The 25,509-nt window shown below is 50.2% G+C and overlaps 20 non-coding genes and 2 pseudogenes across 20 annotated transcripts; all 22 read right to left on the reverse strand.

Moving 5' to 3' along the window:
* Window positions 1-1,011: 1,011 nt before the first annotated feature.
* LOC148995953 (U1 spliceosomal RNA) lies at window positions 1,012-1,176 on the reverse strand. Its single transcript, XR_016150277.1, has one exon. It is a non-coding gene; the product is annotated as a U1 spliceosomal RNA (small nuclear RNA).
* A 333-nt stretch (window positions 1,177-1,509) lies between these two features.
* LOC148995954 (U2 spliceosomal RNA) lies at window positions 1,510-1,700 on the reverse strand. The gene has a single exon (XR_016148261.1). It is a non-coding gene; the product is annotated as a U2 spliceosomal RNA (small nuclear RNA).
* A 1,110-nt stretch (window positions 1,701-2,810) lies between these two features.
* LOC148995955 (U1 spliceosomal RNA) lies at window positions 2,811-2,975 on the reverse strand. Its single transcript, XR_016147672.1, has one exon. It is a non-coding gene; the product is annotated as a U1 spliceosomal RNA (small nuclear RNA).
* Window positions 2,976-3,312: 337 nt separating this feature from the next.
* On the reverse strand, window positions 3,313-3,503 carry LOC148995956 (U2 spliceosomal RNA). The gene has a single exon (XR_016148667.1). It is a non-coding gene; the product is annotated as a U2 spliceosomal RNA (small nuclear RNA).
* Window positions 3,504-4,604: 1,101 nt separating this feature from the next.
* LOC148995957 (U1 spliceosomal RNA) lies at window positions 4,605-4,778 on the reverse strand (annotated as a pseudogene).
* Window positions 4,779-5,108: 330 nt separating this feature from the next.
* On the reverse strand, window positions 5,109-5,299 carry LOC148995958 (U2 spliceosomal RNA). Its single transcript, XR_016148669.1, has one exon. It is a non-coding gene; the product is annotated as a U2 spliceosomal RNA (small nuclear RNA).
* Window positions 5,300-6,410: 1,111 nt separating this feature from the next.
* Window positions 6,411-6,575, reverse strand: LOC148995959 (U1 spliceosomal RNA). Its single transcript, XR_016150288.1, has one exon. It is a non-coding gene; the product is annotated as a U1 spliceosomal RNA (small nuclear RNA).
* A 337-nt stretch (window positions 6,576-6,912) lies between these two features.
* On the reverse strand, window positions 6,913-7,103 carry LOC148995960 (U2 spliceosomal RNA). Its single transcript, XR_016148672.1, has one exon. It is a non-coding gene; the product is annotated as a U2 spliceosomal RNA (small nuclear RNA).
* A 1,111-nt stretch (window positions 7,104-8,214) lies between these two features.
* Window positions 8,215-8,379, reverse strand: LOC148995961 (U1 spliceosomal RNA). The gene has a single exon (XR_016150299.1). It is a non-coding gene; the product is annotated as a U1 spliceosomal RNA (small nuclear RNA).
* A 337-nt stretch (window positions 8,380-8,716) lies between these two features.
* Window positions 8,717-8,889, reverse strand: LOC148995962 (U2 spliceosomal RNA; annotated as a pseudogene).
* Window positions 8,890-15,465: 6,576 nt separating this feature from the next.
* Window positions 15,466-15,630, reverse strand: LOC148995963 (U1 spliceosomal RNA). The gene has a single exon (XR_016150310.1). It is a non-coding gene; the product is annotated as a U1 spliceosomal RNA (small nuclear RNA).
* A 336-nt stretch (window positions 15,631-15,966) lies between these two features.
* LOC148995964 (U2 spliceosomal RNA) lies at window positions 15,967-16,157 on the reverse strand. The gene has a single exon (XR_016148673.1). It is a non-coding gene; the product is annotated as a U2 spliceosomal RNA (small nuclear RNA).
* A 1,111-nt stretch (window positions 16,158-17,268) lies between these two features.
* Window positions 17,269-17,433, reverse strand: LOC148995965 (U1 spliceosomal RNA). The gene has a single exon (XR_016150322.1). It is a non-coding gene; the product is annotated as a U1 spliceosomal RNA (small nuclear RNA).
* Window positions 17,434-17,769: 336 nt separating this feature from the next.
* LOC148995966 (U2 spliceosomal RNA) lies at window positions 17,770-17,960 on the reverse strand. The gene has a single exon (XR_016148675.1). It is a non-coding gene; the product is annotated as a U2 spliceosomal RNA (small nuclear RNA).
* Window positions 17,961-19,071: 1,111 nt separating this feature from the next.
* On the reverse strand, window positions 19,072-19,236 carry LOC148995967 (U1 spliceosomal RNA). Its single transcript, XR_016150333.1, has one exon. It is a non-coding gene; the product is annotated as a U1 spliceosomal RNA (small nuclear RNA).
* A 337-nt stretch (window positions 19,237-19,573) lies between these two features.
* LOC148995968 (U2 spliceosomal RNA) lies at window positions 19,574-19,764 on the reverse strand. The gene has a single exon (XR_016148676.1). It is a non-coding gene; the product is annotated as a U2 spliceosomal RNA (small nuclear RNA).
* Window positions 19,765-20,875: 1,111 nt separating this feature from the next.
* On the reverse strand, window positions 20,876-21,040 carry LOC148995969 (U1 spliceosomal RNA). Its single transcript, XR_016150345.1, has one exon. It is a non-coding gene; the product is annotated as a U1 spliceosomal RNA (small nuclear RNA).
* A 336-nt stretch (window positions 21,041-21,376) lies between these two features.
* Window positions 21,377-21,567, reverse strand: LOC148995970 (U2 spliceosomal RNA). The gene has a single exon (XR_016148677.1). It is a non-coding gene; the product is annotated as a U2 spliceosomal RNA (small nuclear RNA).
* Window positions 21,568-22,678: 1,111 nt separating this feature from the next.
* On the reverse strand, window positions 22,679-22,843 carry LOC148995971 (U1 spliceosomal RNA). The gene has a single exon (XR_016150356.1). It is a non-coding gene; the product is annotated as a U1 spliceosomal RNA (small nuclear RNA).
* Window positions 22,844-23,180: 337 nt separating this feature from the next.
* LOC148995972 (U2 spliceosomal RNA) lies at window positions 23,181-23,371 on the reverse strand. Its single transcript, XR_016148679.1, has one exon. It is a non-coding gene; the product is annotated as a U2 spliceosomal RNA (small nuclear RNA).
* Window positions 23,372-24,482: 1,111 nt separating this feature from the next.
* On the reverse strand, window positions 24,483-24,647 carry LOC148995973 (U1 spliceosomal RNA). The gene has a single exon (XR_016150367.1). It is a non-coding gene; the product is annotated as a U1 spliceosomal RNA (small nuclear RNA).
* Window positions 24,648-24,983: 336 nt separating this feature from the next.
* LOC148995974 (U2 spliceosomal RNA) lies at window positions 24,984-25,174 on the reverse strand. The gene has a single exon (XR_016148680.1). It is a non-coding gene; the product is annotated as a U2 spliceosomal RNA (small nuclear RNA).
* Window positions 25,175-25,509: the final 335 nt, after the last annotated feature.

Raw genomic sequence — 25,509 nt, forward strand, 5'->3', positions numbered from 1 at the left:
GGTTGACACCGAAAATGGATCACAACAGAGTGCACAGCAACGACACTCTGGAGTGCAACCTGGGATTTTGGATCATCAACATTCCGCCTTAAAAGTGAGCGGGCAGACCAAAGCGTCCGTGGTAGAGACTTGAAACTCTGAGGGATGGTAGGACCGGCCCGGTACTACAACCTCACCAAGGCTCGCCCCGATCGGCCCCAAGGTGGCGCTGCAGCGATCAAAAGTACGAAATGGCTCGTAACTCCTCGACCGTCGGTCGCAGACCCAAGTGTCTTACATCACCGGAATCCTTGGCTCGAGCCGAACAAGATGCATGCCTCGGATTGGGTGGTCGCGCTGGCGAGATTTTCGGGTATTTTGGATTTTCTGAAAAACCTACTTTTGCACACTAGTCCTAGGTTTTTTGCCCGATCTGACCCAAACCGGTGCAGAAAGATTCTCTGGAGTCTGACTGCCAACAGGGATCGGGAAACAGTTGGAATTTCCATCCACGTTGGCGACGGTACGCCAAAACGTTGGGGGTGGGCGAGGCGGGCTTTACTTGAACGGCTATAACTCTCCAACGGAATGAGACAATTGCACCCAACTCGGTACACCTGTGTACGGGCTCAGCCCGTGGTCACGTGAAGAGGAATGCGGCGACTGGCCACTTGGTGGCGCTGTAAACAGAAAAAAACACAACATGGGTGGCTGTGTATCACGTGACGTTTCACACGTGCACAATGTTTTCATACCACATGATAGAACTCCTCATTCCGAACAACTTTGCCTCCAGGACAACTGCTGTGAACTAAGTCGTCCGTCAAATATTGGAGACTATTTGAAGAATTGAGGAGAAAAAAGAAAACCCTCCTCACACAGACCGGTCCTAGACTGTTTCGTATCTCTCGAGCAACCGCCGCAGTTCAACTCTCTGGACTGCCTCTGGATATTGAAGAAGTGGAGAAAAAAAACAAAACAAAAGAACCTCAAGTGGAGCTTTAACAATCTGCCCTTTTAACCAGTGTTGTCCAGGGGAGAGCGCGAACGCAGTCCCCCACTACCATAAATTATGCAGTCGAGATTCCCACATTTGGGGAATTCGCAGGGGTCAGCACAACCCAGAGTGCAATGGCCGAGCCTCGCCCTGGGTGAACCACCTTCCTGATCATGGTGTCTCCCCTGCCAGGTAAGTATGAATTCCCAGGCCTTCAGTCAGAAGCACCCTGTCCCTCTCCCCAATCCTCACCAGCGGTTTGCCAGTCAAAAAAGGGGCTTTTTTTTTTTTTTTTTGCACGCTCCGCATCCGGCTCCATGAGCCATAAATGTACATAATGCGCCGTCCCCGAATAGTGGACGGATCAGATGTTAAACTGACAGAGGAACAGGGGTTCCTTTTTGTCTTGTTTTTACACCACAATTCTACCCAGGCTAGTATAGCACATGATCACCTACAACACCCACTCACACTAGCTCCATTATCACCTTCTGCCACACAAGACCACTACATTTCTTTCATTGAACACTTTAGGAGGGTGCACCGTTCCCAGAAGTACTGCAATACCGGGTCGATGCGTGGAGTGGACGGAGCAAGCCCCTATTCCATCTCCCAGGACCAAAAATCAATTTAATATGTGGTGCCCGGGTAGGGCACGTATCAGATATTAAACTGATAAGAACAGATACTACACTTGATCTTAGCCAAAAGGCCGAGAAGCGATGACGCAGCGACGCCGAGGCGGGGGAGCCGGCAAAGGCCACGCCCACCTGGGCCGCGGCGAGAGGGTCTAAGGTCGCCGGCAAACAAGCTCAGCTCAGATTGGTTGACACCGAAAATGGATCACAACAGAGTGCACAGCACGACACTCTGGAGTGCAACCTGGGATTTTGGATCATCAACATTCCGCCTTAAAAGTGAGCGGGCAGACCAAAGCGTCCGTGGTAGAGACTTGAAACTCTGAGGGATGGTAGGACCGGCCCGGTACTACAACCTCACCAAGGCTCACCCCGATCGGCCCCAAGGTGGCGCTGCAGCGATCAAAAGTACGAAATGGCTCGTAACTCCTCGACCGTCGGTCGCAGACCCAAGTGTCTTACATCACCGGAATCCTTGGCTCGAGCCGAACAAGATGCATGCCTCGGATTGGGTGGTCGCGCTGGCGAGATTTTCGGGTATTTTGGATTTTCTGAAAAACCTACTTTTGCACACTAGTCCTAGGTTTTTTGCCCGATCTGACCCAAACCGGTGCAGAAAGATTCTCTGGAGTCTGACTGCCAACAGGGATCGGGAAACAGTTGGAATTTCCATCCACGTTGGCGACGGTACGCCAAAACGTTGGGGGTGGGCGAGGCGGGCTTTACTTAAACGGCTATAACTCTCCAACGGAATGAGACAATTGCACCCAACTCGGTACACCTGTGTACGGGCTCAGCCCGTGGTCACGTGAAGAGGAATGCGGCGACTGGCCACTTGGTGGCGCTGTAAACAGAAAAAAACACAACATGGGTGGCTGTATATCACGTGACGTTTCACACGTGCACAATGTTTTCATACCACATGATAGAACTCCTCATTCCGAACAACTTTGCCTCCAGGACAACTGCTGTGAACTAAGTCGTCCGTCAAATATTGGAGACTATTTGAAGAATTGAGGAGAAAAAAGAAAACCCTCCTCACACAGACCGGTCCTAGACTGTTTCGTATCTCTCGAGCAACCGCCGCAGTTCAACTCTCTGGACTGCCTCTGGATATTGAAGAAGTGGAGAAAAAAAACAAAACAAAAGAACCTCAAGTGGAGCTTTAACAATCTGCCCTTTTAACCAGTGTTGTCCAGGGGAGAGCGCGAACGCAGTCCCCCACTACCATAAATTATGCAGTCGAGATTCCCACATTTGGGGAATTCGCAGGGGTCAGCACAACCCAGAGTGCAATGGCCGAGCCTCGCCCTGGGTGAACCACCTTCCTGATCATGGTGTCTCCCCTGCCAGGTAAGTCTGAATTCCCAGGCCTTCAGTCAGAAGCACCCTGCCCCTCTCCCCAATCCTCACCAGCGGTTTGCCAGTCAAAAAAGGGGCTTTTTTTTTTTTTTTTTTTTTGCACGCTCCGCATCCGGCTCCATGAGCCATAAATGTACATAATGCGCCGTCCCCGAATAGTGGACGGATCAGATGTTAAACTGACAGAGGAACAGGGGTTCCTTTTTGTCTTGTTTTTACACCACAATTCTACCCAGGCTAGTATAGCACATGATCACCTACAACACCCACTCACACTAGCTCCATTATCACCTTCTGCCACACAAGACCACTACATTTCTTTCATTGAACACTTTAGGAGGGTGCACCGTTCCCAGAAGTACTGCAATACCGGGTCGATGCGTGGAGTGGACGGAGCAAGCCCCTATGCCATCTCCCAGGACCAAAAATCAATTTAATATGTGGTGCCCGGGTAGGGCACGTATCAGATATTAAACTGATAAGAACAGATACTACACTTGATCTTAGCCAAAAGGCCGAGAAGCGATGACGCAGCGACGCCGAGGCGGGGGAGCCGGCAAAGGCCACGCCCACCTGGGCCGCGGCGAGAGGGTCTAAGGTCGCCGGCAAACAAGCTCAGCTCAGATTGGTTGACACCGAAAATGGATCACAACAGAGTGCACAGCACGACACTCTGGAGTGCAACCTGGGATTTTGGATCATCAACATTCCGCCTTAAAAGTGAGCGGGCAGACCAAAGCGTCCGTGGTAGAGACTTGAAACTCTGAGGGATGGTAGGACCGGCCCGGTACTACAACCTCACCAAGGCTCGCCCCGATCGGCCCCAAGGTGGCGCTGCAGCGATCAAAAGTACGAAATGGCTCGTAACTCCTCGACCGTCGGTCGCAGACCCAAGTGTCTTACATCACCGGAATCCTTGGCTCGAGCCGAACAAGATGCATGCCTCGGATTGGGTGGTCGCGCTGGCGAGATTTTCGGGTATTTTGGATTTTCTGAAAAACCTACTTTTGCACACTAGTCCTAGGTTTTTTGCCCGATCTGACCCAAACCGGTGCAGAAAGATTCTCTGGAGTCTGACTGCCAACAGGGATCGGGAAACAGTTGGAATTTCCATCCACGTTGGCGACGGTACGCCAAAACGTTGGGGGTGGGCGAGGCGGGCTTTACTTAAACGGCTATAACTCTCCAACGGAATGAGACAATTGCACCCAACTCGGTACACCTGTGTACGGGCTCAGCCCGTGGTCACGTGAAGAGGAATGCGGCGACTGGCCACTTGGTGGCGCTGTAAACAGAAAAAAACACAACATGGGTGGCTGTATATCACGTGACGTTTCACACGTGCACAATGTTTTCATACCACATGATAGAACTCCTCATTCCGAACAACTTTGCCTCCAGGACAACTGCTGTGAACTAAGTCGTCCGTCAAATAATTTGAAGAATTGAGGAGAAAAAAGAAAACCCTCCTCACACAGACCGGTCCTAGACTGTTTCGTATCTCTCGAGCAACCGCCGCAGTTCAACTCTCTGGACTGCCTCTGGATATTGAAGAAGTGGAGAAAAAAAAAAAAACAAAAGAACCTCAAGTGGAGCTTTAACAATCTGCCCTTTTAACCAGTGTTGTCCAGGGGAGAGCGCGAACGCAGTCCCCCACTACCCCCACTACCATAAATTATGCAGTCGAGATTCCCACATTTGGGGAATTCGCAGGGGTCAGCACAACCCAGAGTGCAATGGCCGAGCCTCGCCCTGGGTGAACCACCTTCCTGATCATGGTGTCTCCCCTGCCAGGTAAGTATGAATTCCCAGGCCTTCAGTCAGAAGCACCCTGCCCCTCTCCCCAATCCTCACCAGCGGTTTGCCAGTCAAAAAAGGGGCTTTTTTTTTTTTTTGCACGCTCCGCATCCGGCTCCATGAGCCATAAATGTACATAATGCGCCGTCCCCGAATAGTGGACGGATCAGATGTTAAACTGACAGAGGAACAGGGGTTCCTTTTCGTCTTGTTTTTACACCACAATTCTACCCAGGCTAGTATAGCACATGATCACCTACAACACCCACTCACACTAAATCCATTATCACCTTCTGCCACACAAGACCACTACATTTCTTTCATTGAACACTTTAGGAGGGTGCACCGTTCCCAGAAGTACTGCAATACCGGGTCGATGCGTGGAGTGGACGGAGCAAGCCCCTATGCCATCTCCCAGGACCAAAAATCAATTTAATATGTGGTGCCCGGGTAGGGCACGTATCAGATATTAAACTGATAAGAACAGATACTACACTTGATCTTAGCCAAAAGGCCGAGAAGCGATGACGCAGCGACGCCGAGGCGGGGGAGCTGGCAAAGGCCACGCCCACCTGGGCCGCGGCGAGAGGGTCTAAGGTCGCCGGCAAACAAGCTCAGCTCAGATTGGTTGACACCGAAAATGGATCACAACAGAGTGCACAGCACGACACTCTGGAGTGCAACCTGGGATTTTGGATCATCAACATTCCGCCTTAAAAGTGAGCGGGCGGACCAAAGCGTCCGTGGTAGAGACTTGAAACTCTGAGGGATGGTAGGACCGGCCCGGTACTACAACCTCACCAAGGCTCGCCCCGATCGGCCCCAAGGTGGCGCTGCAGCGATCAAAAGTACGAAATGGCTCGTAACTCCTCGACCGTCGGTCGCAGACCCAAGTGTCTTACATCACCGGAATCCTTGGCTCGAGCCGAACAAGATGCATGCCTCGGATTGGGTGGTCGCGCTGGCGAGATTTTCGGGTATTTTGGATTTTCTGAAAAACCTACTTTTGCACACTAGTCCTAGGTTTTTTGCCCGATCTGACCCAAACCGGTGCAGAAAGATTCTCTGGAGTCTGACTGCCAACAGGGATCGGGAAACAGTTGGAATTTCCATCCACGTTGGCGACGGTACGCCAAAACGTTGGGGGTGGGCGAGGCGGGCTTTACTTAAACGGCTATAACTCTCCAACGGAATGAGACAATTGCACCCAACTCGGTACACCTGTGTACGGGCTCAGCCCGTGGTCACGTGAAGAGGAATGCGGCGACTGGCCACTTGGTGGCGCTGTAAACAGAAAAAAACACAACATGGGTGGCTGTATATCACGTGACGTTTCACACGTGCACAATGTTTTCATACCACATGATAGAACTCCTCATTCCGAACAACTTTGCCTCCAGGACAACTGCTGTGAACTAAGTCGTCCGTCAAATATTGGAGACTATTTGAAGAATTGAGGAGAAAAAAGAAAACCCTCCTCACACAGACCGGTCCTAGACTGTTTCGTATCTCTCGAGCAACCGCCGCAGTTCAACTCTCTGGACTGCCTCTGGATATTGAAGAAGTGGAGAAAAAAAAACAAAACAAAAGAACCTCAAGTGGAGCTTTAACAATCTGCCCTTTTAACCAGTGTTGTCCAGGGGAGAGCGCGAACGCAGTCCCCCACTACCATAAATTATGCAGTCGAGATTCCCACATTTGGGGAATTCGCAGGGGTCAGCACAACCCAGAGTGCAATGGCCGAGCCTCGCCCTGGGTGAACCACCTTCCTGATCATGGTGTCTCCCCTGCCAGGTAAGTATGAATTCCCAGGCCTTCAGTCAGAAGCACCCTGCCCCTCTCCCCAATCCTCACCAGCGGTTTGCCAGTCAAAAAAGGGGCTTTTTTTTTTTTTTTTTTTTTGCACGCTCCGCATCCGGCTCCATGAGCCATAAATGTACATAATGCGCCGTCCCCGAATAGTGGACGGATCAGATGTTAAACTGACAGAGGAACAGGGGTTCCTTTTCGTCTTGTTTTTACACCACAATTCTACCCAGGCTAGTATAGCACATGATCACCTACAACACCCACTCACACTAGCTCCATTATCACCTTCTGCCACACAAGACCACTACATTTCTTTCATTGAACACTTTAGGAGGGTGCACCGTTCCCAGAAGTACTGCAATACCGGGTCGATGCGTGGAGTGGACGGAGCAAGCCCCTATGCCATCTCCCAGGACCAAAAATCAATTTAATATGTGGTGCCCGGGTAGGGCACGTATCAGATATTAAACTGATAAGAACAGATACTACACTTGATCTTAGCCAAAAGGCCGAGAAGCGATGACGCAGCGACGCCGAGGCGGGGGAGCCGGCAAAGGCCACGCCCACCTGGGCCGCGGCGAGAGGGTCTAAGGTCGCCGGCAAACAAGCTCAGCTCAGATTGGTTGACACCGAAAATGGATCACAACAGAGTGCACAGCACGACACTCTGGAGTGCAACCTGGGATTTTGGATCATCAACATTCCGCCTTAAAAGTGAGCGGGCAGACCAAAGCGTCCGTGGTAGAGACTTGAAACTCTGAGGGATGGTAGGACCGGCCCGGTACTACAACCTCACCAAGGCTCGCCCCGATCGGCCCCAAGGTGGCGCTGCAGCGATCAAAAGTACGAAATGGCTCGTAACTCCTCGACCGTCGGTCGCAGACCCAAGTGTCTTACATCACCGGAATCCTTGGCTCGAGCCGAACAAGATGCATGCCTCGGATTGGGTGGTCGCGCTGGCGAGATTTTCGGGTATTTTGGATTTTCTGAAAAACCTACTTTTGCACACTAGTCCTAGGTTTTTTGCCCGATCTGACCCAAACCGGTGCAGAAAGATTCTCTGGAGTCTGACTGCCAACAGGGATCGGGAAACAGTTGGAATTTCCATCCACGTTGGCGACGGTACGCCAAAACGTTGGGGGTGGGCGAGGCGGGCTTTACTTAAACGGCTATAACTCTCCAACGGAATGAGACAATTGCACCCAACTCGGTACACCTGTGTACGGGCTCAGCCCGTGGTCACGTGAAGAGGAATGCGGCGACTGGCCACTTGGTGGCGCTGTAAACAGAAAAAAACACAACATGGGTGGCTGTATATCACGTGACGTTTCACACGTGCACAATGTTTTCATACCACATGATAGAACTCCTCATTCCGAACAACTTTGCCTCCAGGACAACTGCTGTGAACTAAGTCGTCCGTCAAATATTGGAGACTATTTGAAGAATTGAGGAGAAAAAAGAAAACCCTCCTCACACAGACCGGTCCTAGACTGTTTCGTATCTCTCGAGCAACCGCCGCAGTTCAACTCTCTGGACTGCCTCTGGATATTGAAGAAGTGGAGAAAAAAAAACAAAACAAAAGAACCTCAAGTGGAGCTTTAACAATCTGCCCTTTTAACCAGTGTTGTCCAGGGGAGAGCGCGAACGCAGTCCCCCACTACCATAAATTATGCAGTCGAGATTCCCACATTTGGGGAATTCGCAGGGGTCAGCACAACCCAGAGTGCAATGGCCGAGCCTCGCCCTGGGTGAACCACCTTCCTGATCATGGTGTCTCCCCTGCCAGGTAAGTATGAATTCCCAGGCCTTCAGTCAGAAGCACCCTGCCCCTCTCCCCAATCCTCACCAGCGGTTTGCCAGTCAAAAAAGGGGCTTTTTTTTTTTTTTTTTTTTTGCACGCTCCGCATCCGGCTCCATGAGCCATAAATGTACATAATGCGCCGTCCCCGAATAGTGGACGGATCAGATGTTAAACTGACAGAGAAACAGGGGTTCCTTTTCGTCTTGTTTTTACACCACAATTCTACCCAGGCTAGTATAGCACATGATCACCTACAACACCCACTCACACTAGCTCCATTATCACCTTCTGCCACACAAGACCACTACATTTCTTTCATTGAACACTTTAGGAGGGTGCACCGTTCCCAGAAGTACTGCAATACCGGGTCGATGCGTGGAGTGGACGGAGCAAGCCCCTATGCCATCTCCCAGGACCAAAAATCAATTTAATATGTGGTGCCCGGGTAGGGCACGTATCAGATATTAAACTGATAAGAACAGATTTTTCTTTCGAAAAGTTTTATTGTCACAATGTCGTTCCATTATTTCCATTTGCATGTACATTTTTTCTTTTAGATCACATTTTTACACATATTAAAAGGGACACATTATTTACTGTTAAAAGTTTCTTGTTTGTGTGTTGTGTAAAAAGTCCATGTATGTTTTAAAAGAAAGGTAAATGGTTTAAATAATGGGAATAAAACAATAAAACATGTCAGATAAAAAACAATAAAACAATAAATTATGCCACATAAAACATCTCTTGTACAGGATCGAGGGTGAGTCCCTATCAAGAATGTCCATTCACTCCAGGTCTCCAGAACAGGCCCCGGACTCCTCGCTTCCAGCGCCCAGCGGAGATCCCCTCTCCTCCGGCCCGCTGGCCCGCTGTTCCCGTAGCCGGTGTGGTGAGGGTGCATCTACGGGCGGCCAGGGTCGGGGGTGGCCGGGACCTCTTTGGTGTGACCCCAGCCCCCCCATCCGAATAACGACGTCCGGCGCCTCCTGCAGCGCAGATCTAACTAATTGCTCGCACGCGTGGAGGGGCACCGTAACGCGTTTCCCCACCAGCAGGTTTCTGGTGGCCCAGATGGCATCCTTGATATGGTTGAGGGTGAGCCAGAGCGAGGTAAATTGCTGTGATGTTAGCTCCTTCAAGCCCTGACCCACCCCCAGGATGGCGAGCCTGTATCCCACCTGGGCCCGACCCGCCGGCAGGCACGGGAAAACCAGGGGGCTGGTCTTGGCCCACAGGTCCCGCGCAGCACCGCACTCCCAGAGCAGATGGTAGACGGTCTCCGGGGAACCACATCCGGACCGTGGGCAGGTGGGGTTTTTGGCCATGCCTCTGGAGTGCATAACCGCCCTGACCGGGAGGATCTCATGGGCCACCATCCACGACAAGTCCTTAAGCCTGTTCTGGAGAGCTGGGTGGGCTGCGTTCCTCCAAACGTCTTTGGCCTCACCTAGTGTGAGGCCTGGAACTGGACTCACCGATTCTCGATCCTGCACAAGAGAGACAAGAGACTTGTGGTTAGTTAAAATAGTGGCATCATTTGTTTCTAAAAGGTATTTCTTTAAAAATGTCTTAATAAAAAGATGTTCTTTTGACAGATTAAAAGACACTGGACTTTTAAGATCAATGGGTAAAATTTTCAAGCTTCTTAGGTATGACCCCATCCAGAATCGGGTCATGGCTGCTGTCTTGTGTTCTCTGGATGGGGTCAGTGCATACTGGATGTGGAGGGCGGCAAAGCGGCTGCCTAAAAACAGGTGGGGGTCTGGGAGGCCTTTCCCGCCATTCTCTTTTTTCTTTTTGACGACCTCCCTCTTGAGTCTTTCCCACTTGGACCCCCACAGGAAATAAAATACCGCCCTCTCCAACTTGTCTAGGAATCGTCTTGGGGGACTAAAAACAGAACAGACAAGTAAAATCAGTGGTAAAATCACAGCTTTAAAAATTAAAATCTTGCCTTCAATCGTCAGATTTCTTAGTCCCCAAAAGCCCAGTCTTTGCCTAACTTTCCCTAACATGTCAGTCCAGTTACCCTGTCCTCCACCCTCCCTGTCAAATTTAACACCTAGAATTTTCAAATTATTATCTTTAAAAACCAAATCTAGTCCACCTTTGTCAACGTTCCCCCACGGCCCGAAGAGCTGGGCCTCAGACTTGCTCCTATTGAGCTTGGCGCCTGAGGCCCGACCGTACCAGTCAGTCAAGTCCATTGCTCTTCGTACCGATAAAATGTCCGTTGCTAAAAGGGTCACGTCGTCCATGTATAAAACGCAGGTTGCCGTCAGTCCACTAGTCCCTGGGATGCCTAGTCCTTTAATCCATTTGTCCCTTCTCAAGATTTGTGCCAGTGGCTCTATACAAGCCACATACAGAAGGGGAGATAAGGGACACCCCTGACGGACGCCGCTGTAGATATTAACAGCTTTGGATAAATGCCCATTAACTACAATTCTGCTGACCAGGCTGTTGTACAGCAGTCCCACCCAGGCTATGAACCGCCCTGGAAACCCCATTTTACCCAGTACCTTAAAAAGGAACTGGTGCGAGATACGGTCGAATGCTTTTTCAAAGTCTAAATTTAGGACTACTAGCCGAAGGTTTCTGTCTCTCGCATAACAGATGGCGTCTCTGATCAGCACCAGGCTGTCCGTGATCTTCCTTCCTGGCACAGCGCATGCTTGATCCGGGTGGATTACGTCCTCTAAAACTGTCGACATGCGTGTGGCTAAAATTTTGCTAAAAAGTTTACAGTCGACATTTAAAAGAGTGATGGGTCGCCAGTTCCGTAAGTCAGTCTTGTCCCCTTTCTTATGTAAGAGTGAAACTATCCCTATTCTAAAGCTGTCAGGAAGTCTTTCAAGAGTCTCAAATTCTTTAAAAACAGTCAGTAAGTCGAAAGCTAAAATATCCCAAAAGGTCAAATAAAACTCCAGAGGAAGTCCATCGGTGCCGGGGGACTTTCCTCGTTTAAAACTTTTGAGTGCTTTGTGAATTTCTAAAATGTTGAAATCTTGAGATAAAATTGTACCTTCGCCATCGACTTTCTTTTCTAAAAACTCTAAAACCTCCTGTAACGTGTCATTGTGGACTTCTTTGGTGCTGTATAGGTTTTCATAAAATACTTCAGTTTCCTTTAAAATTTCTTTTGTGGTATAAACCTCCCTCCCTCCACTTTTCAAAGCTGTGATTGCCCCACCCCGTGAAATAATTTTTTTAAAGAAATACCTCGTGCACCTTTCACCTTCCTCAATCTCCTTCTCCCTGCTCCTTAAAATGACACCTTTGCTTTGAATTTCGGATAAAACTGACATTTCTTGCTTTATTTCTTTGATTTCTTCACTAAAATCGATCCCATCGTTTAAAAGGTTAAAATATCTCTGTAGTCGTTTTTGCAGCCCCATCATGCGTCGATTTAATCTATTCTTTTTGATTTTTCCTATCTTTCTAAAAAACTGTCTCGTCCGTTCTTTTACCATCTCCCACCACTGTGCACGTGAGTCGTAGAAGTCTTGGAGGGTCTGCCATTGGCTGAACTGCTCCCTGTACTCACTGACTACATCTTTATCTTCCAAAAGGGAGCAGTTCAGCTTCCACAGCCCTCCCCCTGCAGTCACACCAGTGGGGAGTGAAAGGGTGCATGACAGCATTGTGTGATCTGAAAAAAAGAGGGGGGTTAATGTTGCATCGGTTGGCAGGCAGTCCCGTGTAAAAACGTAGTCAATGCGAGAGGCTCTGGTGCCGTCACCACTGAACCAGGTGAAGCCCTCCTCTCTCTGATGCATTGCTTTAAAACAGTCCACTAATTTAAAATCTCTAACTAAATCCTGCAATAAAACCGATGTTTTATCAACTTTAAAATCCTCTGTCCTCTTCCTGTCTTTCTTGGTTAAAACGCAATTAAAATCCCCTGCTACCACTAGGGGAGCCCTACCTAACATGTGGGGCCGCAGGTCTTCTAAAAGCTCATACCTATTGTTTTTGTCTGTAAAACCATACACATTTAAAATGTTAAAATCCTTACCTAAAAAAGTCAGATTAGCTAAAATTGCCCGCCCGTCCCTCACCACAGTGCTGCCCTTCACCAAGATATTGGGGTTTTGTATTAAAATGGCGACACCGTCATTTTTATTAAAATTGGACCCACTCCAAACGGAAACTCCTGGGGTCCAAATCTCCTCCCACTTTCTGTAATTGGATAAAAAAGGCAGACCACATTCTTGTAATAAAAACACATCTGACTTAAAAGTTTTTAAAAAGGATAGGACACTCTGTGCTCGTATATTGCTCCTCACACTTCTCACATTGATGGTGGAGATAGTGAGAGCCATGAGCAGTATGGTTAAAAGGGTATGAGACATTTAAAAGCAACAAAAGGACTACAGAGATTTAATTAAAATCAGGTTATTTCTTGTTGCACTTGCCGTCCCTTTTCCCCAGAAAGCCTGGGATCAGGGAGGAAAGTGCTTGACGTCTCAGGGCTCACAGAGAGAACCTCTTGTGAAGCCTTTGGCGTCGATGTTCTTAGCTTAAAATGCAGAAAAGATACTTCATTAGGAGAGTCTGTGGGCCACACACGGTCTAGATCTTCCATGGGGGAACTATCTAGCCGGTGCGCTACCCGCAGCTTTTTCTCCTCCGTTTGGACCAGAGGAGATCTCGCAGTTCTTTTCTGCACTTGAGCATTGGGAAGAGAAGAATCTGTCTCACTCCCACTAGTTGACCCACTAGCCTCAGACACGGTGACAAGGGAGGAAGCCGTTTCCTCCTCTTTGTCGTCCACCTCTTCTTTACCATTATCATTTTGAGGATTGGCTTCCTCCCCCTGACCAGCTGTTCGAGTTGACTCCGCCCCTGTGGCCGCCCCACTTCCTTCTTCCAGTCCAATCCCTGAGGCTGGCTGAGGATTTGAATTTCCCGCCAAAACCTCAGGGCCCGCCTCCTTTATCGTTTGCTCTTTGGGTGGGGCGGCCATTTTGTTGTTTTTTAGCTTGTTGGCAAAACTTTGGGGGCAGTCTCTGTAGAGATGGGATGATTCTCCACAGAGGTTGCACTTTCTGCCATTTTTGCACTCTTCAAAAGTGTGTCCAATTTCTCTGCACTTCCTACACACTACTTCTTGGCACGCCTCGGCGAGATGCCCAAGTTGGCCACACTTGCGGCATAGCTTGGGCATCCCTTGATAATGGATGTAACCTCTATTCTCTCCCAACACAATCATAGAAGGAATTTGACTCAGGCCATGGTAGCTGTTGGGATCTGCCCATTGTTTAATGGGCACTCTCCACGCACAGCTCCAGATACCGTCTTCATCTAAAACCTTGACTGGTTGACCACGAATAGAGCAATATCTTGCCAACCATACAGCAATGTCTTCTCCACTAACTGTTTCATTAAACATCCTGACAATCACCACTTTCAGCGAATTATCAGTCAGTTTTTCCACAGTGAACATGGAGAAATTGGCTTTACACAATTCATACCGAGCCCAAAAAGTACTTAGCAAGGAAGCAGAAGCAAAACTAACGTCGAAGCCATGATTCAGGGGCAGAGTCAACAAGCAGTTAATATCAATAGCCTTAAAACCGAGAGTCTGTTGGATGCACTTCCTGGAAAAGTCCAACCTGGACATCGCCTGGAGAGTGCCATCCTCCTTTGTCTTAAATTTAAAACGCACGCTGTGGTGCCTCCTCATGCCGGCACGAGCAGCCGACATGTTGGAGGCACCACTAGCCTGCTGCGGCTAAAATCCAACAATAAATATACAATAAATAAATTAAAACCTGCTTACCTTAAAACCAGAAGATTCCTCGTAGAACGAGTCGTCAATTAAAAGCCGCTTGTCAATGTACCTCCTGAAGGGTGTATGTCCCGTGTGACAAGCAACACACGAGACCAAGTCCAACAAGAGGCGATCGCTGTCTCAGACGTCCGACCAGACCACTTGATCTTAGCCAAAAGGCCGAGAAGCGATGACGCAGCGACGCCGAGGCGGGGGAGCCGGCAAAGGCCACGCCCACCTGGGCCGCGGCGAGAGGGTCTAAGGTCGCCGGCAAACAAGCTCAGCTCAGATTGGTTGACACCGAAAATGGATCACAACAGAGTGCACAGCACGACACTCTGGAGTGCAACCTGGGATTTTGGATCATCAACATTCCGCCTTAAAAGTGAGCGGGCAGACCAAAGCGTCCGTGGTAGAGACTTGAAACTCTGAGGGATGGTAGGACCGGCCCGGTACTACAACCTCACCAAGGCTCGCCCCGATCGGCCCCAAGGTGGCGCTGCAGCGATCAAAAGTACGAAATGGCTCGTAACTCCTCGACCGTCGGTCGCAGACCCAAGTGTCTTACATCACCGGAATCCTTGGCTCGAGCCGAACAAGATGCATGCCTCGGATTGGGTGGTCGCGCTGGCGAGATTTTCGGGTATTTTGGATTTTCTGAAAAACCTACTTTTGCACACTAGTCCTAGGTTTTTTGCCCGATCTGACCCAAACCGGTGCAGAAAGATTCTCTGGAGTCTGACTGCCAACAGGGATTGGGAAACAGTTGGAATTTCCATCCACGTTGGCGACGGTACGCCAAAACGTTGGGGGTGGGCGAGGCGGGCTTTACTTAAACGGCTATAACTCTCCAACGGAATGAGACAATTGCACCCAACTCGGTACACCTGTGTACGGGCTCAGCCCGTGGTCACGTGAAGAGGAATGCGGCGACTGGCCACTTGGTGGCGCTGTAAACAGAAAAAAACACAACATGGGTGGCTGTATATCACGTGACGTTTCACACGTGCACAATGTTTTCATACCACATGATAGAACTCCTCATTCCGAACAACTTTGCCTCCAGGACAACTGCTGTGAACTAAGTCGTCCGTCAAATATTGGAGACTATTTGAAGAATTGAGGAGAAAAAAGAAAACCCTCCTCACACAGACCGGTCCTAGACTGTTTCGTATCTCTCGAGCAACCGCCGCAGTTCAACTCTCTGGACTGCCTCTGGATATTGAAGAAGTGGAGAAAAAAAAACAAAACAAAAGAACCTCAAGTGGAGCTTTAACAATCTGCCCTTTTAACCAGTGTTGTCCAGGGGAGAGCGCGAACGCAGTCCCCCACTACCATAAATTATGCAGTCGAGATTCCCACATTTGGGGAATTCGCAGGGGTCAGCACAACCCAGAGTGCAATGGCCGAGCCTCGCCCTGGGTGAACCACCTTCCTGATCATGGTGTCTCCCCTGCCAGGTAAGTATGAATTCCCAGGCCTTCAGTCAGAAGCACCCTGCCCCTCTCCCCAATCCTCACCAGCGGTTTGCCAGTCAAAAAAGGGGCTTTTTTTTTTTTTTTTTTTTGCACGCTCCGCATCCGGCTCCATGAGCCATAAATGTACATAATGCGCCGTCCCCGAATAGTGGACGGATCAGATGTTAAACTGACAGAGGAACAGGGGTTCCTTTTCGTCTTGTTTTTACACCACAATTCTACCCAGGCTAGTATAGCACATGATCACCTACAACACCCACTCACACTAGCTCCATTATCACCTTCTGCCACACAAGACCACTACATTTCTTTCATTGAACACTTTAGGAGGGTGCACCGTTCCCAGAAGTACTGCAATACCGGGTCGATGCGTGGAGTGGACGGAGCAAGCCCCTATGCCATCTCCCAGGACCAAAAATCAATTTAATATGTGGTGCCCGGGTAGGGCACGTATCAGATATTAAACTGATAAGAACAGATACTACACTTGATCTTAGCCAAAAGGCCGAGAAGCGATGACGCAGCGACGCCGAGGCGGGGGAGCCGGCAAAGGCCACGCCCACCTGGGCCGCGGCGAGAGGGTCTAAGGTCGCCGGCAAACAAGCTCAGCTCAGATTGGTTGACACCGAAAATGGATCACAACAGAGTGCACAGCACGACACTCTGGAGTGCAACCTGGGATTTTGGATCATCAACATTCCGCCTTAAAAGTGAGCGGGCAGACCAAAGCGTCCGTGGTAGAGACTTGAAACTCTGAGGGATGGTAGGACCGGCCCGGTACTACAACCTCACCAAGGCTCGCCCCGATCGGCCCCAAGGTGGCGCTGCAGCGATCAAAAGTACGAAATGGCTCGTAACTCCTCGACCGTCGGTCGCAGACCCAAGTGTCTTACATCACCGGAATCCTTGGCTCGAGCCGAACAAGATGCATGCCTCGGATTGGGTGGTCGCGCGGGCGAGATTTTCGGGTATTTTGGATTTTCTGAAAAACCTACTTTTGCACACTAGTCCTAGGTTTTTTGCCCGATCTGACCCAAACCGGTGCAGAAAGATTCTCTGGAGTCTGACTGCCAACAGGGATCGGGAAACAGTTGGAATTTCCATCCACGTTGGCGACGGTACGCCAAAACGTTGGGGGTGGGCGAGGCGGGCTTTACTTAAACGGCTATAACTCTCCAACGGAATGAGACAATTGCACCCAACTCGGTACACCTGTGTACGGGCTCAGCCCGTGGTCACGTGAAGAGGAATGCGGCGACTGGCCACTTGGTGGCGCTGTAAACAGAAAAAAACACAACATGGGTGGCTGTATATCACGTGACGTTTCACACGTGCACAATGTTTTCATACCACATGATAGAACTCCTCATTCCGAACAACTTTGCCTCCAGGACAACTGCTGTGAACTAAGTCGTCCGTCAAATATTGGAGACTATTTGAAGAATTGAGGAGAAAAAAGAAAACCCTCCTCACACAGACCGGTCCTAGACTGTTTCGTATCTCTCGAGCAACCGCCGCAGTTCAACTCTCTGGACTGCCTCTGGATATTGAAGAAGTGGAGAAAAAAAAACAAAACAAAAGAACCTCAAGTGGAGCTTTAACAATCTGCCCTTTTAACCAGTGTTGTCCAGGGGAGAGCGCGAACGCAGTCCCCCACTACCATAAATTATGCAGTCGAGATTCCCACATTTGGGGAATTCGCAGGGGTCAGCACAACCCAGAGTGCAATGGCCGAGCCTCGCCCTGGGTGAACCACCTTCCTGATCATGGTGTCTCCCCTGCCAGGTAAGTATGAATTCCCAGGCCTTCAGTCAGAAGCACCCTGCCCCTCTCCCCAATCCTCACCAGCGGTTTGCCAGTCAAAAAAGGGGCTTTTTTTTTTTTTTTTTTTTGCACGCTCCGCATCCGGCTCCATGAGCCATAAATGTACATAATGCGCCGTCCCCGAATAGTGGACGGATCAGATGTTAAACTGACAGAGGAACAGGGGTTCCTTTTCGTCTTGTTTTTACACCACAATTCTACCCAGGCTAGTATAGCACATGATCACCTACAACACCCACTCACACTAGCTCCATTATCACCTTCTGCCACACAAGACCACTACATTTCTTTCATTGAACACTTTAGGAGGGTGCACCGTTCCCAGAAGTACTGCAATACCGGGTCGATGCGTGGAGTGGACGGAGCAAGCCCCTATGCCATCTCCCAGGACCAAAAATCAATTTAATATGTGGTGCCCGGGTAGGGCACGTATCAGATATTAAACTGATAAGAACAGATACTACACTTGATCTTAGCCAAAAGGCCGAGAAGCGATGACGCAGCGACGCCGAGGCGGGGGAGCCGGCAAAGGCCACGCCCACCTGGGCCGCGGCGAGAGGGTCTAAGGTCGCCGGCAAACAAGCTCAGCTCAGATTGGTTGACACCGAAAATGGATCACAACAGAGTGCACAGCACGACACTCTGGAGTGCAACCTGGGATTTTGGATCATCAACATTCCGCCTTAAAAGTGAGCGGGCAGACCAAAGCGTCCGTGGTAGAGACTTGAAACTCTGAGGGATGGTAGGACCGGCCCGGTACTACAACCTCACCAAGGCTCGCCCCGATCGGCCCCAAGGTGGCGCTGCAGCGATCAAAAGTACGAAATGGCTCGTAACTCCTCGACCGTCGGTCGCAGACCCAAGTGTCTTACATCACCGGAATCCTTGGCTCGAGCCGAACAAGATGCATGCCTCGGATTGGGTGGTCGCGCTGGCGAGATTTTCGGGTATTTTGGATTTTCTGAAAAACCTACTTTTGCACACTAGTCCTAGGTTTTTTGCCCGATCTGACCCAAACCGGTGCAGAAAGATTCTCTGGAGTCTGACTGCCAACAGGGATCGGGAAACAGTTGGAATTTCCATCCACGTTGGCGACGGTACGCCAAAACGTTGGGGGTGGGCGAGGCGGGCTTTACTTAAACGGCTATAACTCTCCAACGGAATGAGACAATTGCACCCAACTCGGTACACCTGTGTACGGGCTCAGCCCGTGGTCACGTGAAGAGGAATGCGGCGACTGGCCACTTGGTGGCGCTGTAAACAGAAAAAAACACAACATGGGTGGCTGTATATCACGTGACGTTTCACACGTGCACAATGTTTTCATACCACATGATAGAACTCCTCATTCCGAACAACTTTGCCTCCAGGACAACTGCTGTGAACTAAGTCGTCCGTCAAATATTGGAGACTATTTGAAGAATTGAGGAGAAAAAAGAAAACCCTCCTCACACAGACCGGTCCTAGACTGTTTCGTATCTCTCGAGCAACTGCCGCAGTTCAACTCTCTGGACTGCCTCTGGATATTGAAGAAGTGGAGAAAAAAAAACAAAACAAAAGAACCTCAAGTGGAGCTTTAACAATCTGCCCTTTTAACCAGTGTTGTCCAGGGGAGAGCGCGAACGCAGTCCCCCACTACCATAAATTATGCAGTCGAGATTCCCACATTTGGGGAATTCGCAGGGGTCAGCACAACCCAGAGTGCAATGGCCGAGCCTCGCCCTGGGTGAACCACCTTCCTGATCATGGTGTCTCCCCTGCCAGGTAAGTATGAATTCCCAGGCCTTCAGTCAGAAGCACCCTGCCCCTCTCCCCAATCCTCACCAGCGGTTTGCCAGTCAAAAAAGGGGCTTTTTTTTTTTTTTTTTTTTTGCACGCTCCGCATCCGGCTCCATGAGCCATAAATGTACATAATGCGCCGTCCCCGAATAGTGGACGGATCAGATGTTAAACTGACAGAGGAACAGGGGTTCCTTTTCGTCTTGTTTTTACACCACAATTCTACCCAGGCTAGTATAGCACATGATCACCTACAACACCCACTCACACTAGCTCCATTATCACCTTCTGCCACACAAGACCACTACATTTCTTTCATTGAACACTTTAGGAGGGTGCACCGTTCCCAGAAGTACTGCAATACCGGGTCGATGCGTGGAGTGGACGGAGCAAGCCCCTATGCCATCTCCCAGGACCAAAAATCAATTTAATATGTGGTGCCCGGGTAGGGCACGTATCAGATATTAAACTGATAAGAACAGATACTACACTTGATCTTAGCCAAAAGGCCGAGAAGCGATGACGCAGCGACGCCGAGGCGGGGGAGCCGGCAAAGGCCACGCCCACCTGGGCCGCGGCGAGAGGGTCTAAGGTCGCCGGCAAACAAGCTCAGCTCAGATTGGTTGACACCGAAAATGGATCACAACAGAGTGCACAGCACGACACTCTGGAGTGCAACCTGGGATTTTGGACCATCAACATTCCGCCTTAAAAGTGAGCGGGCAGACCAAAGCGTCCGTGGTAGAGACTTGAAACTCTGAGGGATGGTAGGACCGGCCCGGTACTACAACCTCACCAAGGCTCGCCCCGATCGGCCCCAAGGTGGCGCTGCAGCGATCAAAAGTACGAAATGGCTCGTAACTCCTCGACCGTCGGTCGCAGACCCAAGTGTCTTACATCACCGGAATCCTTGGCTCGAGCCGAACAAGATGCATGCCTCGGATTGGGTGGTCGCGCGGGCGAGATTTTCGGGTATTTTGGATTTTCTGAAAAACCTACTTTTGCACACTAGTCCTAGGTTTTTTGCCCGATCTGACCCAAACCGGTGCAGAAAGATTCTCTGGAGTCTGACTGCCAACAGGGATCGGGAAACAGTTGGAATTTCCATCCACGTTGGCGACGGTACGCCAAAACGTTGGGGGTGGGCGAGGCGGGCTTTACTTAAACGGCTATAACTCTCCAACGGAATGAGACAATTGCACCCAACTCGGTACACCTGTGTACGGGCTCAGCCCGTGGTCACGTGAAGAGGAATGCGGCGACTGGCCACTTGGTGGCGCTGTAAACAGAAAAAAACACAACATGGGTGGCTGTATATCACGTGACGTTTCACACGTGCACAATGTTTTCATACCACATGATAGAACTCCTCATTCCGAACAACTTTGCCTCCAGGACAACTGCTGTGAACTAAGTCGTCCGTCAAATATTGGAGACTATTTGAAGAATTGAGGAGAAAAAAGAAAACCCTCCTCACACAGACCGGTCCTAGACTGTTTCGTATCTCTCGAGCAACCGCCGCAGTTCAACTCTCTGGACTGCCTCTGGATATTGAAGAAGTGGAGAAAAAAAAACAAAACAAAAGAACCTCAAGTGGAGCTTTAACAATCTGCCCTTTTAACCAGTGTTGTCCAGGGGAGAGCGCGAACGCAGTCCCCCACTACCATAAATTATGCAGTCGAGATTCCCACATTTGGGGAATTCGCAGGGGTCAGCACAACCCAGAGTGCAATGGCCGAGCCTCGCCCTGGGTGAACCACCTTCCTGATCATGGTGTCTCCCCTGCCAGGTAAGTATGAATTCCCAGGCCTTCAGTCAGAAGCACCCTGCCCCTCTCCCCAATCCTCACCAGCGGTTTGCCAGTCAAAAAAGGGGCTTTTTTTTTTTTTTTTTTTTGCACGCTCCGCATCCGGCTCCATGAGCCATAAATGTACATAATGCGCCGTCCCCGAATAGTGGACGGATCAGATGTTAAACTGACAGAGGAACAGGGGTTCCTTTTCGTCTTGTTTTTACACCACAATTCTACCCAGGCTAGTATAGCACATGATCACCTACAACACCCACTCACACTAGCTCCATTATCACCTTCTGCCACACAAGACCACTACATTTCTTTCATTGAACACTTTAGGAGGGTGCACCGTTCCCAGAAGTACTGCAATACCGGGTCGATGCGTGGAGTGGACGGAGCAAGCCCCTATGCCATCTCCCAGGACCAAAAATCAATTTAATATGTGGTGCCCGGGTAGGGCACGTATCAGATATTAAACTGATAAGAACAGATACTACACTTGATCTTAGCCAAAAGGCCGAGAAGCGATGACGCAGCGACGCCGAGGCGGGGGAGCCGGCAAAGGCCACGCCCACCTGGGCCGCGGCGAGAGGGTCTAAGGTCGCCGGCAAACAAGCTCAGCTCAGATTGGTTGACACCGAAAATGGATCACAACAGAGTGCACAGCACGACACTCTGGAGTGCAACCTGGGATTTTGGATCATCAACATTCCGCCTTAAAAGTGAGCGGGCAGACCAAAGCGTCCGTGGTAGAGACTTGAAACTCTGAGGGATGGTAGGACCGGCCCGGTACTACAACCTCACCAAGGCTCGCCCCGATCGGCCCCAAGGTGGCGCTGCAGCGATCAAAAGTACGAAATGGCTCGTAACTCCTCGACCGTCGGTCGCAGACCCAAGTGTCTTACATCACCGGAATCCTTGGCTCGAGCCGAACAAGATGCATGCCTCGGATTGGGTGGTCGCGCTGGCGAGATTTTCGGGTATTTTGGATTTTCTGAAAAACCTACTTTTGCACACTAGTCCTAGGTTTTTTGCCCGATCTGACCCAAACCGGTGCAGAAAGATTCTCTGGAGTCTGACTGCCAACAGGGATCGGGAAACAGTTGGAATTTCCATCCACGTTGGCGACGGTACGCCAAAACGTTGGGGGTGGGCGAGGCGGGCTTTACTTAAACGGCTATAACTCTCCAACGGAATGAGACAATTGCACCCAACTCGGTACACCTGTGTACGGGCTCAGCCCGTGGTCACGTGAAGAGGAATGCGGCGACTGGCCACTTGGTGGCGCTGTAAACAGAAAAAAACACAACATGGGTGGCTGTATATCACGTGACGTTTCACACGTGCACAATGTTTTCATACCACATGATAGAACTCCTCATTCCGAACAACTTTGCCTCCAGGACAACTGCTGTGAACTAAGTCGTCCGTCAAATATTGGAGACTATTTGAAGAATTGAGGAGAAAAAAGAAAACCCTCCTCACACAGACCGGTCCTAGACTGTTTCGTATCTCTCGAGCAACTGCCGCAGTTCAACTCTCTGGACTGCCTCTGGATATTGAAGAAGTGGAGAAAAAAAAACAAAACAAAAGAACCTCAAGTGGAGCTTTAACAATCTGCCCTTTTAACCAGTGTTGTCCAGGGGAGAGCGCGAACGCAGTCCCCCACTACCATAAATTATGCAGTCGAGATTCCCACATTTGGGGAATTCGCAGGGGTCAGCACAACCCAGAGTGCAATGGCCGAGCCTCGCCCTGGGTGAACCACCTTCCTGATCATGGTGTCTCCCCTGCCAGGTAAGTATGAATTCCCAGGCCTTCAGTCAGAAGCACCCTGCCCCTCTCCCCAATCCTCACCAGCGGTTTGCCAGTCAAAAAAGGGGCTTTTTTTTTTTTTTTTTTTTTGCACGCTCCGCATCCGGCTCCATGAGCCATAAATGTACATAATGCGCCGTCCCCGAATAGTGGACGGATCAGATGTTAAACTGACAGAGGAACAGGGGTTCCTTTTCGTCTTGTTTTTACACCACAATTCTACCCAGGCTAGTATAGCACATGATCACCTACAACACCCACTCACACTAGCTCCATTATCACCTTCTGTTACACAAGACCACTACATTTCTTTCATTGAACACTTTAGGAGGGTGCACCGTTCCCAGAAGTACTGCAATACCGGGTCGATGCGTGGAGTGGACGGAGCAAGCCCCTATGCCATCTCCCAGGACCAAAAATCAATTTAATATGTGGTGCCCGGGTAGGGCACGTATCAGATATTAAACTGATAAGAACAGATACTACACTTGATCTTAGCCAAAAGGCCGAGAAGCGATGACGCAGCGACGCCGAGGCGGGGGAGCCGGCAAAGGCCACGCCCACCTGGGCCGCGGCGAGAGGGTCTAAGGTCGCCGGCAAACAAGCTCAGCTCAGATTGGTTGACACCGAAAATGGATCACAACAGAGTGCACAGCACGACACTCTGGAGTGCAACCTGGGATTTTGGACCATCAACATTCCGCCTTAAAAGTGAGCGGGCAGACCAAAGCGTCCGTGGTAGAGACTTGAAACTCTGAGGGATGGTAGGACCGGCCCGGTACTACAACCTCACCAAGGCTCGCCCCGATCGGCCCCAAGGTGGCGCTGCAGCGATCAAAAGTACGAAATGGCTCGTAACTCCTCGACCGTCGGTCGCAGACCCAAGTGTCTTACATCACCGGAATCCTTGGCTCGAGCCGAACAAGATGCATGCCTCGGATTGGGTGGTCGCGCTGGCGAGATTTTCGGGTATTTTGGATTTTCTGAAAAACCTACTTTTGCACACTAGTCCTAGGTTTTTTGCCCGATCTGACCCAAACCGGTGCAGAAAGATTCTCTGGAGTCTGACTGCCAACAGGGATCGGGAAACAGTTGGAATTTCCATCCACGTTGGCGACGGTACGCCAAAACGTTGGGGGTGGGCGAGGCGGGCTTTACTTAAACGGCTATAACTCTCCAACGGAATGAGACAATTGCACCCAACTCGGTACACCTGTGTACGGGCTCAGCCCGTGGTCACGTGAAGAGGAATGCGGCGACTGGCCACTTGGTGGCGCTGTAAACAGAAAAAAACACAACATGGGTGGCTGTATATCACGTGACGTTTCACACGTGCACAATGTTTTCATACCACATGATAGAACTCCTCATTCCGAACAACTTTGCCTCCAGGACAACTGCTGTGAACTAAGTCGTCCGTCAAATATTGGAGACTATTTGAAGAATTGAGGAGAAAAAAGAAAACCCTCCTCACACAGACCGGTCCTAGACTGTTTCGTATCTCTCGAGCAACCGCCGCAGTTCAACTCTCTGGACTGCCTCTGGATATTGAAGAAGTGGAGAAAAAAAAACAAAACAAAAGAACCTCAAGTGGAGCTTTAACAATCTGCCCTTTTAACCAGTGTTGTCCAGGGGAGAGCGCGAACGCAGTCCCCCACTACCATAAATTATGCAGTCGAGATTCCCACATTTGGGGAATTCGCAGGGGTCAGCACAACCCAGAGTGCAATGGCCGAGCCTCGCCCTGGGTGAACCACCTTCCTGATCATGGTGTCTCCCCTGCCAGGTAAGTATGAATTCCCAGGCCTTCAGTCAGAAGCACCCTGCCCCTCTCCCCAATCCTCACCAGCGGTTTGCCAGTCAAAAAAGGGGCTTTTTTTTTTTTTTTTTTTTGCACGCTCCGCATCCGGCTCCATGAGCCATAAATGTACATAATGCGCCGTCCCCGAATAGTGGACGGATCAGATGTTAAACTGACAGAGGAACAGGGGTTCCTTTTCGTCTTGTTTTTACACCACAATTCTACCCAGGCTAGTATAGCACATGATCACCTACAACACCCACTCACACTAGCTCCATTATCACCTTCTGCCACACAAGACCACTACATTTCTTTCATTGAACACTTTAGGAGGGTGCACCGTTCCCAGAAGTACTGCAATACCGGGTCGATGCGTGGAGTGGACGGAGCAAGCCCCTATGCCATCTCCCAGGACCAAAAATCAATTTAATATGTGGTGCCCGGGTAGGGCACGTATCAGATATTAAACTGATAAGAACAGATACTACACTTGATCTTAGCCAAAAGGCCGAGAAGCGATGACGCAGCGACGCCGAGGCGGGGGAGCCGGCAAAGGCCACGCCCACCTGGGCCGCGGCGAGAGGGTCTAAGGTCGCCGGCAAACAAGCTCAGCTCAGATTGGTTGACACCGAAAATGGATCACAACAGAGTGCACAGCACGACACTCTGGAGTGCAACCTGGGATTTTGGATCATCAACATTCCGCCTTAAAAGTGAGCGGGCAGACCAAAGCGTCCGTGGTAGAGACTTGAAACTCTGAGGGATGGTAGGACCGGCCCGGTACTACAACCTCACCAAGGCTCGCCCCGATCGGCCCCAAGGTGGCGCTGCAGCGATCAAAAGTACGAAATGGCT

Source organism: Pimephales promelas, chromosome 2, assembly GCF_988280905.1.
Source record: "Pimephales promelas chromosome 2, fPimPro1.hap1.1, whole genome shotgun sequence".
In the NCBI taxonomy this organism is placed as follows: domain Eukaryota; kingdom Metazoa; phylum Chordata; class Actinopteri; order Cypriniformes; family Leuciscidae; genus Pimephales; species Pimephales promelas.